This window comes from Microcaecilia unicolor, chromosome 5, assembly GCF_901765095.1.
Source record: "Microcaecilia unicolor chromosome 5, aMicUni1.1, whole genome shotgun sequence".
NCBI classification, from domain to species: Eukaryota; Metazoa; Chordata; class Amphibia; order Gymnophiona; family Siphonopidae; genus Microcaecilia; species Microcaecilia unicolor.
This window is the reverse complement of record NC_044035.1, coordinates 86051645-86067249: the sequence shown is the minus strand read 5'-3', so window position 1 is coordinate 86067249 and position 15605 is coordinate 86051645. Positions and strand designations below refer to the sequence as shown.

At 44.7% G+C, this 15605-nt stretch overlaps 1 protein-coding gene across 5 annotated transcripts in view; it reads right to left on the bottom strand.

The window, feature by feature from the left end:
* The window catches only part of SGMS1 (sphingomyelin synthase 1), a 351065-nt gene that overhangs the window by 261062 nt on the left and 74398 nt on the right, over positions 1–15605 (bottom strand). For 4 of the 5 annotated variants that reach the window (XM_030203084.1, XM_030203086.1, XM_030203083.1 and 1 more), the window contains exon 2: positions 10194–10268. The exons of the other annotated variant lie outside the window; for it this stretch is intronic. The gene's annotated coding sequence lies outside the window, so the exon portion shown is untranslated. The remainder of the gene's footprint in view (positions 1–10193; positions 10269–15605) is intronic. 5 annotated transcript variants of the gene reach the window in all.

The following is a 15605-nucleotide window of genomic DNA, read 5'->3' as shown; positions in this document are numbered from 1 at the left end:
ACTTTTCCTTGACCAGATATTTGTTCAGGGCCCTTAGGTCTAGGATGGGACGCATCCCCCCTGTTTTCTTTGTCACAAGGAAGTACCTGGAATAGAATCCCAGCCCTTCTTGCCCGGATGGCACGGGCTCGACCGCATTGGCGCTGAGAAGGGCGGAGAGTTCCTCTGCAAGTACCTGCTTGTGCTGGAAGTTGTAAGACTGAGCTCCCGGTGGGCAATTTGGAGGTTTGGAGGCCAAATTGAGGGTGTATCCTTGCCGGACTATTTGAAGAACCCACTGATCGGAGGTTATGAGAGGCCACCTTTGGTGAAAAACTTTCAACCTCCCTCCGACCGGCAGATCGCCCGGCACTGACACATGGATGTCGGCTATGCTCTGCTGGAGCCAGTCAAAAGCTCGTCCCTTGCTTTGGCTGGGGAGCCGAGGGGCCTTGCTGAGGCGCACGCTGCTGACGAGAGCGAGCGCGCTGGGGCTTAGCCTGGGCCGCAGGCTGTCGAGGAGGAGGATTGTACCTACGCTTACCAGAAGAGTAGGGAACAGTCTTCCTTCCCCCATAAAAACATCTACCTGTGGAGGTAGAAGCTGAAGGCTGCCGGCGGGAGAACTTGTCGAAAGCGGTATCCCGCTGGTGGAGCTGCTCTACCACCTGTTCGACCTTCTCTCAAAAAATATTGTCCGCATGGCAAGGCGAGCCCGCAATCCGCTGCTGGATCCTATTCTTCAGGTCATAGGCACGCAGCCATGAGAGTCTGCGCATCACCACACCTTGAGCAGCGGCCCTGGATGCAACATCAAAGGTGTCATACACCCCTCTGGCCAGGAATTTTCTGCACGCCTTCAGCTGCCTGAACACCACCTGAAATGGCTTGGCTTGCTCAGGAGGGAGCTTGTCCACCAAGCCCGCCAACTGCCGCACATTGTTCCGCATGTGTATGCTCGTGTAGAGCTGGTAAGACTGAATTTTGGCCACGAGCATAGAGGAATGGTAGGCCTTCCTCCCAAAGGAGTCTAAGGTTCTAGAGTCTTTGCCCGGGGGCGCCGAAGCATGCTCTCTAGAACTCTTAGCCTTCTTTAGGGCCAAATCCACAACTCCAGAGTCGTGAGGCAACTGAGTGCGCATCAGCTCTGGGTCCCCATGGATCCAGTACTGGGACTCGATCTTCTTGGGAATGTGGGGATTACTTAAAGGCTTGGTCCAGTTCGCCAGCAATGTCTTTTTTAGGACATGATGCATGGGTACTGTGGACGCTTCCTTAGGTGGAGAAGGATAGTCCAGGAGCTCAAACATTTCAGCCCTGGGCTCGTCCTCCACAACCACCGGGAAGGGGATGGCCGTAGACATCTCCCGGACAAAGGCTGCAAAAGACAGACTCTCGGGAGGAGAAAGCTGCCTTTCAGGGGAGGGAGTGGGATCAGAAGGAAGGCCATCAGACTCCTCGTCAGAGAAATATCTGATCTCCTCCTCCTCCCACGAGGCCTCACCATCGGTATCAGACACAAGTTCACGAACCTGTGTCTGAAGCCGTGCCCGGATCGACTCCGTGGAACCACGGCCACGGTGGGAGCGTTGAGAGGTAGACTCCCTCGCCCGCACCGGCGAAGCTCCCTCCGCCGACATCGTCGGGGAGCCTTCCTGGGAGGCGACCGCAGTCGGTACCGCAAGCGGCACCGATGTCGGAGACCTCACCCCGGGCAAGGGGCCAGCCGGCGCCTCACTCGACGGTACCGGAGGCGCAAGCACCCATGGTACCGGAGGGGAAGGGCGCAACAGCTCTCCCAGGATCTCTGGGAGAACGGCCCGGAGACTCTCGTGCAGGGCGGCTGTGGAGAAAGACATGGAAGCCGATGCAGGAGTCGAAGTCAGAGTCTGTTCCGGGCGTGGAGGCTGTTCCGGGCTGTCCAAGGTGGAGCGCATCGACACCTCCTGAACAGAGGGTGAGCGGTCCTTCCGGTGCCGATGCCTACTGGGTGCCGACTCCCTCGGTGACCCAGAGCTCTCGGTACCGACGCGGGAAGGAGACCGGTGTCGATGCTTCTTTGACTTTTTCAAATGAAGCATGTCACCGGAGCTTCCCGGTACCGATGAGGAGGACGTAGAATCCAGCCGTCGCTTCCTCGGGGCCGAGGTCGAAGAAGGTAGGTCTCGGGGGGGCTGTACCGCAGGAGCCCTCAGGGTAGGGGGAGACCCACCCGAAGGCTCACCGCCACCAGCAGGGGAATGGACAGCCCTCACCTGCACTCCAGACGAAGCACCACCGTCCGACGACATCAGCACTAGTGGAGGTCCCGGTACCACCGACGCCGACGCAGCCTTCCGATGTCTCGGCCCCGACGATGCAGAGGGTCGATGCCTCGATGCAATCGATACAGTCGCGGCCGAGGGCGGAGGTCTTGACGCTGTCGACGTCGACGCACTCGATACTCCCGGTGCCGATGCCGACGAAGAGCCCGAGAACAAAACGTTCTACTGGGCCAATCTCGCTACCTGAGTCCTTTTCTGTGAAAGGGCGCAAAGACTACAGGCCTGCGGGCGATGCCCAGCCCCCAGACACTGAAGACACGACGCGTACCTATCAGTGAGCGAGATTACCCGGGCGCACTGGGTGCACTTCTTGAAGCCGCTGGGAGACTTTGATGACATGGGCGGAAAAATCACGCCGGCGAAATCAAAACTCGTAATTGCGGAAAGGCACCAAAAAGAGGGGGAGAAAAAACTCGACCCGAGGCCTCAAAGGGGCCTACCCCAAAAATGAAAGAAAACTTATCGGGGCCAAAAACTAGAAATACGGGGAAGGGAAAAAGACCGAAAGGCCCTTCTCCGAAATCCCTTTTTTTTTTTTTGAAAGTGAAAAAGTCAAAAGACGCGCGAGGGTCAACTTAAGGGGCGCGAATGGCGCAAACACGACCATACCGAGCGCGGACAAAAGAAGACTGACGAACACGAGCCGGTTCGGGCGGGAAGACGGCCGCGCATGCGCGGTGCGCATGGGCGCGCGAGGACTAGCAAAGGCCTTTGCTAGTGAAGTTTCCAATTGGAGGGGCTGCCATGGATGTCACCCATCAGTGAGAACAAGCAGCCTGCTTGTCCTCGGAGAAAAATATTTAACCAAAATTTATAAAATGTCATGACTAACCATATATAAGAAAATAAAAAAAAGACATCAATATCATAAATGAAACACAAATCAACATAAAAAAAAAATCTCTATTAAAAAAAATAACAACAACTTAAAACATAAATAACTAAGAAGACAGGCATAGACATAGTAAAACCACAGCCATAAATAAAACGAAGAAAGGGGCTTACCCAATCATTTCTCAATTCAAGTCTCACCAACTGGTACATTCTAATACAAAAATTAACAGATTGATGCTCAAGGGCACTTAAACAAAACCAGGAGAGAAAAGCATCTCTACTCACCAGGTTCTCCAACTCAAGCTTCTAAGTAGTAAGTCTAACAAGTTTATGGTGCAGCCTACCTTAAATACCTTCAAAGGCTGTGTATGCGTTAAAAAAAAAAAGATACAGTTCTCAAAATCACTTATATCCTTCATATATGTAGAATTAAAAAAATAAACAAACACACACAGCCTTTGAAGGTATTTAAGGTAGGCTGCACCACTTAGTTTGTCACTCACTACACAGAAGCTTGGGTTAGAGATGCTGCTGAGTAGAGATCTTACATCAGTCAGATGCTCTTCTCTCCTGTGGTTGGCTGTGGTTTTACTAATGTCCATGCCTGTCTTTAGTATTTATGTTTTAATTTTTTATAGAGATTTTTTAATGCAATTGTGTTTTATGTATGATATTGAGATCCATTTTTTTCAAGAGATTATGTTCTTATATATGATTAATGACATTTTATCAATTTGGTTTTAATTTTTATTAACATTATATTGCATGCATATATGTTTACAGTAACTATATGCTCCTGAAGCAGCCTTTGGTGAAACATGGCCATGTCAGGCATATGTTTTTAACACCCTGGAGAGAGTGTAGTGATTAGACTTATTTACAACCAGTCTGATTCTTTTTCTTCCCATGTTAGATATGGCAAAACATTTGTCTTATTGTTTTGAGACCTTCATTGCTTTCATCCAGATCCCGATATCATTTAAACACTGATTTAAGACAACAACATTTTTCAATCTGGGTCCACATACCCTTGATATTATCTCTCTAAAACATGAAAAACAGAGACCTGACATGGTACTAACTTTACACAGCAGTTGCAAACAAACATTAAATAAAAGTGGAAAAAAATGCAGATTCCCCTGCAAAACACCAAAGTGCAGCAGTCAAGGTCTAGAACTGCTACTATCACCAACTGTGAATGGTCTTTTCAGGTACGAGACCAGTAGGGCATGGATTGGTGCATGTTAGTATTCTCATCTTTGCTCTCTGATGTCTACGGACTTCCTCGGTCTCCTTTTCCATGTCCTGACCATATTCAGGATCTGGTTTCCTTTCACACTCCAATGCTTCTCTCTCATCAATTTAGTGGAACTCCTTCCTGCTAACAGTTTTTTTTTCCATGCCATAAAAGGCAGTATAGCAGAACGCAATAAGCAAATATAAACCCATGTAACACAGTACCTCCTACATCCATTCCTGGTTGGCCCTTCTTGCAAAATGGTGTAGTCTACAGTGTCAAAAGCATCTAACAAGCCCCAACATTACTAACAGAAAACCTCTCAAATGAAGGGGTCAAATGCCATCCACTAAGATATGAGCTTTCTCTAACTTCCAAATTGCTCTTGAAAAGCTATTTCTTTAAACTTGCTTTCAGGTTGCCCTTGAAGTGATAATTTTCTTGCTGTATGGTCTGCGTGAATGGGTTATTTCCTGTTTTAATGCAGTTATTTTCTGATTTTCCTTGACTTAAATATTGTTTTCTGTAAACTACTTTGACCTTGTTTTAAGTAAAGGCAGTATACCAAGTTCTGGAATAAACGAACATTCTACCCTGCCACTGGAACATCAGATTCTGATGTTGTCTAGAAAAGTAATTTTGAGAATGCGTCCATCTTAGAGAGAGATCAGAAGTTATTTGAAGTTTGAACAATTTAAGGTAGTGGTACAAGCTTTAATTCTTAAATCAATTGGACTACTATAATGTGCTGCTATAAAGCAGGGTGCTCATATCTATTGATGAAGAAGCTGCAAACATTGCAAAACACAGCCTTATGATTGATATACTCTGCTATTATTATTTTTAAAGTTTGCGTATTAGTAATTAAGATTCTTTCATGGGAAATCACCTCAATATACGATAACATAAGTGATCTGGTCACCTTTTCATGTTATCATATATTGAATTTGCATTTCCCAATGACTAAAGGAGTGAGATATAAACCGAGTTTTGCAACAAATGTTATGCATCGGGTCACAAAGTTATGGAATGATCTTCTAGACAGTCTTTGAATTATTAATGATTATTTATGTTTTAGAAAGCACCTTAAGACTTGGCTGCTTAGAAAGTACTGTATTGTAAGAACTGATTGAATGACGGGGTTGTGTACATATATTGTCTCTTCCCCAGTCATGTCTGGGTTTTCTTAATTTTTTGAATTTTTGTAAACTGCACAACTATTATTGATAAATGCAGGCTAGAAATATGGAATTAGTATTAGTACTAATAAATAGCAATTCATCTTATATTTAAGACAATTTTGTAGGTTGGGCAGCCAAATATTTTAAGACAAATCACTGGCCCCAAAATACATGGTACCATTATACATTTGTTGAACAGAGTCAGTAGTTTAGACGTAGACTAACTTTAGTGGATCAATTAATTCAGAACCTCCAATTAATCCAATAGATTAGGCAGTTTTTGGCAAAGGAGGATTTGAAGCAAATATAAATTGATATGTTTAATTACAATTACTGTAATCTAATTAACATGGATCCGACACAGAAACAACTGGCTAGGATTCAAATAATCCAATACAGCTGCTCAGATTATTAAGAAAGCTAGATTGCAGGACAGGGCTTCATCACTCAACAATTAGATTAGTCACCAGTTGCAAAACAAATTAAATTTGACCACGATTCATAAGACATTATGGGGAATGGGGTTGGGTTATTTAGAATAAATGGATCACAGCCCATGCTCCAAATCATCAGAAAATGTTGTAATGACAATGAGAAAGCAGACTGAAAGATTAGGTCTGCTGATTTGGAACAATATGCTTAGAGAGTTGAAACTGAAGGGAAACTATTTGATGCTAAAAAAAAAAAAAATCTAACACATGGCTATTTTGTAATTGATAGATGTGGGTTATTATGGGACAGGAGTTTACAAGTTCTCTCTGAAGGAATATTTTTAAGACACGTCATTTATTAGGATTAGTGAGATTTAATATATATTGTTAATGAGGCATTTAAATGGAATATGTACCTTTAAATATGCTACAGCTTATATGTCATCTTTTTAAACAAATTATTATATTTTAATTGTAACCTGCCTCTACACTATGTTTATAGTTAAGAGAAGGATAAGTGCTTTTTCAAATTAACGCCTATGCTTACTAAGTGGCGCTATGGGCACATTAGCATTTTTAACGCACGTAAATGGTTTACGCTCATTAAACACTAACGCACAAATAGAAATGTATAGGGGCATTAGCATTTAACGTGTCTTAAATTTACAGGCACGTTAAAAACGCTAATGCGCCTTAGTAAACATACCCTTAAATTCTAAGTGAACTTATAGGAAGTTAAAATAAACCAACCAGCAGGCTGCAAAGAGTCAAAATCAGAGACAGATTAAATGCAACTCACTTTGGGGCCCATTTTCAAAGTACATAGAGTTACAAGGTTTCATAGTAACCTATGGAACTGTGTAAGCAGGGCCGGTCTTAGGCCGAGGCGGCCGCATAGGGCCCCGCGCCTAGGGGGGCCCCGCGCGGCGCGCCTCAGTCAGCCTCTTCCCAGGGCTGGTGGCGATTCGACACGGTATTTAATCTGCCCGCCCTGGTGCCCTCTTCTCCCCCAACCAACAAGGATCATTTTGTGCGCGTGAGAGAGGCTGCGACGCAGGTAGGTCGGTCCGTGCAGCGCCGCCCCGGCGCTCCCTTCCCCTTCCCCTTCCCCCCACCGCACGAGCCTCGCCTTGCCGTCACCGGTTCCTCTGGGTACGGACTGTGCTTTCCGTCTCCCTCCTGGACTTTCGGTACTGTTTTTACCCAGAACAGGCTGAGTGTCGCTTTTCCTCGGAAGGAAGGGGGTAGACGTTCTGCTGGGAGAAAGCATTGAGGCAAGGACAGGCTAGAGAGGAAGAGATCCCTTGGGGAGGGAGAAGGGTAGGGGTGGGATAAGAAAGTTTAGTCTGGGAAGGGGTGGGGGAAGCCCCAGCAGACCTTTTCCCAATACAGAACATCTGTTTCCTGACTTGAGTTTGGGGTGATGGGGAAGTATGTTTATGATTCAGTGCTTTTAATAGGTTTACCACACCTCCCCAAATCCTATAATTAAAGCATTGGGGAAGCATATCTGTAGAGCTGTTCAAATGCTTGAACATTCTGCTTTAATAATAATATGCTAAAGTGGCCTATACTTAACTGTTCTTTTGTTTTGGGTCAGCTCAGTGGTAGAGCTATGCATGTCCTTGGTTCAGTCCTCAAATCAAGTCTTTCTGGCAGGTTTGACTGGGGTCTAGGTTGTGGTGGAGGGATTGATCACAGCCTTTCGTACTGACCAGAGTTATAGAAAAATGTCAGGAAGTATTTTTTCACGGAGAGAGTAGTGGATGCTTGGGAGGTGGTGGAAATGAAAACGGTAACGGAATTCAAACATGCGTGGGATAAACATAAAGGAATCCTGTTCAGAAGGAATGGATCCTCAGGAGCTTAGCCGAGATTGGGTGGCAGAACCGGTGGTGGAAGGCGGGGCTGGTGGTTGGGAGGCGGGGATAGTGCTGGGCAGACTTATACGGTCTGTGCCCTGAAGAGGACAGGTACAAATCAAAGTAGGGTATACACAAAAAGTAGCACATATGAGTTTATCTTGTTGGGCAGACTGGATGGACCGTGCAGGTCTTTTTCTGCCGTCATCTACTATGTTACTATGTTTTCTTTTAAATTTACCCTCCGTCGCCGACTCGCCGGAATCCGACTGGACAGTACAGCAGGCAGTGTCACTGAAAGCGCTCCTCCCCTCCCGAGTCCCCCCGACGTCTTTAGCAGAACGCAGAAGCTCTTCCTGATTCGTTCATTCTCAGTGTCCCGCCTTCGAGGCTGGCGACGGAGGGTAAATTTAAAAGAAAAATGATCCTTGTTGGTTGGGGGGGGGAGAAGAGGGCACCAGGGCGGGCAGGCAGTTGAACATGGGAGCGGGAGGGCAAGGGATTGAGGACCAGGACATGGATGACAGGGCTCAGGGAGAGAGGGGAATTGCTGGATAGAGATAAATGGAGGGGGCAGGGGAGAGGAGCATGGATGGGAGGGCAGGGCTCAGGGAGAGAGGAGAATTGCTGGATAGGGATGATGAATGGAGGGGCCAGGAGCATGGATGGGAGGGCAGGGCTCAGGGAGAGAGGGGAATTGCTTTATAGGGATGAATGGAGGGGGCAGGGGACAGAGGAGCATGGGAGGGCAGGGCTCAGGGAGAGAGGGGAATTGCTGGACATGGAGGGGAGGGAGGAGAATTGCTGGATATGGATGGATGGATGGAGGGAAGGGGAGAGAGGAGCATCAATGGACATGGATGGGAGGGCAGGGCCCAGGGAGAGAGGAGAAACTGCTGGACATGGAGGGCAGGGGAGAGAAGAGAAATGTTGGACAGGAATGGAGGGAAGGAAAGACAAAGGAAGGAGATGCACATGGATGGAGGGGAAGGGATAGAGGAGAAATGCTGGACATGGATGTAGGGGAGGGGAGAAAAGTAGATGCACAAGGAAGGAGGGGAGTGAGGAGAAATGCTGGATATGCATGGAGGGGACATTGCTGAATTTAAGGGCTGGATCAGAACACTTTGAAGGCAGATGCTGAAACTGGAGAAAGGATAGGGACAGGACTACAAATGGTAGACAGGACACATAGGGACACAGGAGGATGGTGGACATGGTGAGAGAAAAAATATCAAATGGAAAGAAGACACTGCATAAAACAGAAGACACTGGGACCAAAGCGAATAGAAAAAACAAATGATCAGAAAACAAAGGTAGAAAAAAGTAATTTATTCAGAATTTATTAATTGGAATATGTCCCCTTTTGGAAATGTGCATCTGTGATATTTTGCATGTAAGTTTCAATTTTTCTAGTATTGCTGCATGCCGAGTCTGATTTCTTGAGGTAACTTTCCAGTTCAGTATTTTGCCTTCATATCTGTTGAGTCATGTGTTTTTCATGTGTGATCAAGGTGCAGTATCCTGCTAGCGTGTAGCATTTGCAACCGTTTTTGTTTTGTTTTTTTTACGCGGTAGTGTATTGGTGTTTTAGAGCCTGGTGTAATTACAGTTCTGCCTTTCCACACATAAGGTTGTGCTCGTCCTGTCCTTGGAATTAGTGCTGTTATAGTTTGGTAAGGTTATGAGTGTGTTTTGCACAAGTTTGTGTATAGTATTTTGCAGTGGAGAGATTGTGTGTCCGCACCTCTGACCCCCCCCCCCCCCCCCCCCAGGGTTATGAGAATTGGAACTACTAATTGTAGTGGACTTGAACTGAATAATTTCTGGGGAGGGGGGGTTCATGATAACATTGTGCTTATTATTTCAATCAGTTTGTCTGTACAAGTTTAGCTTCATTTGTCTTTATTGAAAATTTCATAAATAAAAAATTTTCTAAAAATTGAATAATGTTATCAATGGGGTGGAGCTGGGGTGGGGGCGGGGCTAGGATGGGGCCCCACCAAATTGGTCTGCATAGGGCCCCGCACTTGCTAAGACCGGCCCTGTGTGTAAGTCTAAGTGCTTTGAAGATACGCCTCCATCTTGTAAAACAAAGTACTCCACTACATTGAAATCTACAACATAAGCTATTATGTTGAAAACTGTACATCATTTAGCTCCTTAAAAAAAAAAAAAAAAGACTACCATCATTCTTATTTAAAACATAACACCTTACAAAACCATAATTATAATTAAAGATATTAAAATGTGTTTGCAAAATTATGAAAAAGATCTTCATACCAAACGGTATATTGTCAAAAACACTATTGACATTTATGTAAATACAGTAAACAGATACTTACCTTTCATTGACTCCTACTCTGAAATCTTCAGGGATTCACAAGAACTTTTACATACCCAATTAGGACAGCAAGCCACTGTAAAGATTAAAACAAAGATTTATTTATAGCTTGTCTAAAAATGTAATGCATGGTTCTATGTCTACATGCATTTCTCCTAGATTGGTGTGTTAAGATTTTATAATTTCATTTCAGACACTGCAGGAAATGCTGTGAGAACAGTTGCTTACCCAAAAAGCATGTTATGAGCATGCTCTCTCCCTGCCTCACTTGATGACATGTTCTCACACTTCTCTATGGACCAGACTTAAGTGCTAGGCAACATAAATTTCCAAGAAAAGACACTACCGAGATGTTTTAAAGCAGCTAGCCTAGCCCAATCATTTAGTTCCAGCTGATATGTTAGCTCCTGAGTTTTGTGCTTAATTACATTTTCAGCATTTTCTGCCAAGCAATATACATCTTATTACATATAAACGGCTTACCAAACATGTATTGTCATTTCACATATGGACTGCTTTACTTCTCGATACCCTGTCCTCACTTGAATTCCAGGGCTCTGTCCTTTCCTGGTTCTCTTCCTACCTCTCCCTCTGCACCTTTAGTGTTCACTCTGGTGGATCCTCGTCTACTTCTATCCCTCTGCCTGTCGGAGTACCTCAGGGTTCTGTTCTTGGTCCCCTCCTCTTTTCTATCTACACTTCTTCCCTTGGTTCATTAATCTCATCCCATGGCTTTTCCTACCATCTCTATGCTGATGACTCCCAAATCTACCTTTCTACCCCTGATATCTCACCTTGCATACAAACCAAAGTTTCAGCGTGCTTGTCTGACATTGCTGTCTGGATGTCTCAACGCCACCTGAAATTAAATATGACCAAAACCGAGCTTCTCATTTCCCCCCCCCCCCCCCAAACCCACCTCCCCGCTCCCCCCGTTTTCTATTTCTGTTGATGGCTCTCTCATTCTGTCTCCTCAGCTCGAAACCCTGGGGTCATCTTTGACTCTTCTCTCTCCTTCTCTGCTCATATCCAGCAGATTGCCAAGACTTGTTGTTTCTTTCTTTACAACATCCGTAAAATCCGCCCCTTTCTTTCGGAGCACTCTACCAAAACCCTCATCCACACCCTTGTCACCTCTCGTTTAGACTACTGCAATCTGCTTCTTGCTGGCCTCCCACTTAGTCACCTCTCCCCTCTCCAGTCGGTTCAAAACTCTGCTGCCCGTCTCGTCTTCCGCCAGGGTCGCTTTACTCATACTACCCCTCTCCTCAAGACCCTTCACTGGCTCCCTATCCATTTTCGCATCCTGTTCAAACTTCTTCTACTAACCTATAAATGTACTCACTCTGCTGCTCCCCAGTATCTCTCCACACTTGTCCTTCCCTACACCCCTTCCCGTGCACTCCGCTCCATGGATAAATCCTTCTTATCTGCTCCCTTCTCCACTACTGCCAACTCCAGACTTCGCGCCTTCTGTCTCGCTGCACCCTACGCCTGGAATAAACTTCCTGAGCCCCTATGTCTTGCCCCATCCTTGGCCACCTTTAAATCTAGACTGAAAGCCCACCTCTTTAACATTGCTTTTGACTCGTAAGCACTTGTAACCACTCGCCTCCACCTACCCTCTTCTCTTCCTTCCTGTTCACATTAATTGATTTGATTTGCTTACTTTATTTATTTTTTGTCTATTAGATTGTAAGCTCTTTGAGCAGGGACTGTCTTTCTTCTATGTTTGTGCAGCGCAGCGTACGCCTTGTAGCGCTATAGAAATGCTAAATATCAAGATTCTAGAAGTTGTGGTCAGAACAGTAGGCTGACACCATGGATGCCAGTGTTCAAATCCCAGTGATGCTCTTTGAAACCATATCCCTCCATTGCCTCAGGTACAAAAACTGAGGAGCCCATTTACTAAATGTTAGTATGCGCTAAATGACATTAGTATACGCTGCATGCCTTATTTTATATCTATGGACCACATGGCAATTAGAACACACTAAGGTCTGTTACCTCACATGCTAAACTTTAGTAAAAGGGTTCCTTAGACTGAAAGCCCTTCAGGGAAAGAGGAAAATACTTTCTGTTGCTGAATGTACATGAACCAGTACTGGAAAGGTGTGAGTTTTACCCAATTCTGTAATCAATATGTAAACAGAAAAAAAAAAAAAGACAATGAATGCACAAACTGCAAAACATGCTCCCCCTAGGCTGGGCAGAAGATCATAGCTGCTTTGTATACTACTAGACCAGATACAACCCCTTCCAAGACTTGTAAGCCCAATCGGCAGCTTTTATCCTGAGTGCCATGATCAGCCAGTGCCATTCTTCAAGCGACTTCTGGCATGATGCCATTCATGATGTAAACTCCAACTGTGGAACACACTGCCAAAAGCAGTAAAAACTACGCTCGACCACTTAAATTTCCGGAAAGCACTAAAGACACAACTGTTCAAAACAGCATACCCCACCGACCCAACATAAAATACCCAGACACCTGCGACACAATGTAACCAAAGACCGAAATGGACATTACCTGACTCTTCTTCCCCTCTTCCTATCTAAGTTCCCCCCCAATTGTACCTACCATATATGTACCTCATTCTGCCACAATATCGCTTTGAATTAATCCAAACCATGTATTTGTTCAGACCGGAACTGACTAACGCCGTTAACAGTAAGCCACATTGAGCCTGCAAAAAGGTGGGAAAATGTGGGATACAAATGCAACAAATAAAATAAAATAAATAAAATAAATGTTGCTGCTACTCAACAGTGTCACTTGCCAACTTTTGGTAATGTAAGCCAAACCACTAGCTACTCTAGTATCTCTGGATATAGATGTCTTGGATTTCAATCACTGGTTACCTAGGCTAACAAAGGAATACTACTTTCCTTCCATTTAATGGGACTATTGAAACCCCTAACATTGCAGGAGCCAAATTTAATGTGCCCCACTGGCATCTTAAAGGCCCACCAGAATTGAGCCACCTACCCACACAATCAGCTTTGTATTCCCCTTGCCCCCTTCTTAGCCAACCTATTCACAAACCCCCTCCCTCTTACACCTCCACTCCCATCCATATACTGGCATAAACCCCCAAATCCCCCTGTAGACCCCCTACCCCCATACAATTAAAAAAAAACGAACAAAAAAACCCTAACAGGTTAACTAGAATAACCCATCAATCCTTCCCTCCCCCCCTACATAAACACCATATAGCACCTTCACACCAAATTCCTTTTAATCCTAGTACATAATAAAGAACATCATGCAGAGTTGCCAAAGGCACACAAAGCAAAATTTTTGCAGGGCTCAGCTTCTGTCATTAAACCAGGAATGTGGACAAGCCACCAAAGTGGCAAGTACATCCGACAGTGACAGACTACAGATCTTACAGGTGTCTTCATGAGGTAGCAGCCCTGATATAGAAAGACACTAGAGGCATAAAAAATAAAAAACCTCTCTGCCAACAACTCCCTCTGGGTTTTAAGAGCTATCCATCCACACCCTGGGAGCCTGTGGACAAGATCTCTTTCCCATCTCTTGCCACAGGGCCCAGTTCTCCTTCACCGAGGGAATGCTAACCCTCGGCAAAGCAACCAACTGGGGACCTGCGCTTGTGCCCAAGGTCTCTAGTCTTCTGAGGAACTACCGCAGACAAGCCAGGTCTGTTCCAATTGTCCAAGCCCGTGTCTTGCCAAACTCCCAGTCGAGCAAAGAGGCCTCTGTAAAGAACCATTCTTCAAGGGTCCAGATGTGCCATCTTGAACAGGAGATTTCAAGAAGTATTTAATCTCTTTGGGCAATGACAAACCAGCATTTACCATTAACTAGATCCATCAGCTGGGCCGGGTACTATAAGCCAACTTGATACCCTTTGTCTTTTATTTTTTTCTTTTTATAGCCCCACAACTCTTTGCGCTTGTATAAAATTTCATGTCTGAGATCAGAGAAAACTCTGATCTCTATATTATGGTATGGAGTCATCTCGTCTTGACTAATTTTACGAAGAATATGTTCTGCATCAGGGCAACGAAGCAGTTTCACTAGCAGGGCCCTCAGTGGTAAATTTGGATCTGGACGTAGTCTCAGCTCCCTGTGAGCCCGCTCGATGTAATAGGACACAGACACAGGGGGATCAGGGAAGCAAGAAAGTAAAAGTTTATGCACATATGCCACAGTAGAAATACCTTCTTGGCTTTCCTGTACTCCCACGATTCCAATATGCAATCTGCTGCTGTAATTCTCTTGATCCTCCACTCATTCTTTTTTTTTTCAGCCTCTGCAACAGCTGAGCATGCTCATTCTGGTCCTCCACTGCTTCTTCTTCCAAATACATAAGGCATGTCTCAGCTACATCCACGTGTGCATTTATCATGACCAATTTCCTCTAATCCCATCACCACTAAATCTGCAATTTCAGCTTTGGAGGACTGTATTTCTTACAGAATTCTTTGCCACTTATCTGATGCAGTGGCAGGCTGCCCCGAGGGAGTTAGAGCAGAACACGGGCTCTCTCTCAGGGCAGCCTGCCATTGCATCAGATACGTGGCAAAGAAATATATATATAGATATATATATACACACACACACACTGAGGTACTTAGCTGACAGAACGCTACTAAATAGCGATTATTCTGGACTCGTGTCTAGGGGAATATACCTCTTTAGCCCTATGGCTAGCCAGCTGTGCTGGAAAAAAGAACAATGCCACAGATGGAATATATATTATTTATTAGGTAAAGAAATATATACATACACACACACACACATATATATATATATATATATATATATATATATATATATTACATAGTTCTGAAGCAAAATGCAAAGCAAAATACAAAATAACTTGCTATAAAAATAGATTAATCACCAAAATATAGATAATGATATATGATTATCCTAATGGACTGAGTATATTAGCCACATTGAACTGATATTTTTTCAGATAATGTGAGATATAAATGTCAACATACACACAAAAACGAACAGTTCTAGGATCACCCCCATGGGACATATCACAGTTCTCACAACAGCTTGAATAAAACCACATAATTCATTAATTTCTTTGTCAGCACACTAAAAATTATCAGTGCTAAATTGTAAGACGCCCATTAAATTCCTATGGACATCTTAGCGTTTAGAGCATGAACATTTTTAATGAGCGCTAAAAACACTAGCGTGCCTTTGTAAAAGTCCTCCTATAAACTTTTCCTCCAGGAACTTGTCCAAAGCTTTTTTTTAAAACCCCGATACGCTAACTGCTGTTAGCACATCCTCCGGCAAAGAGTTCCAGAGCGTAAATATTCATTCAGTGAAAAAAATATTTCCTCCTATTTGTTTTAAAAGTATTTCCATGTAACTTCATCGAGTGTCCCCATTTCTACTTGTTCTACACCACTCAGGATATTG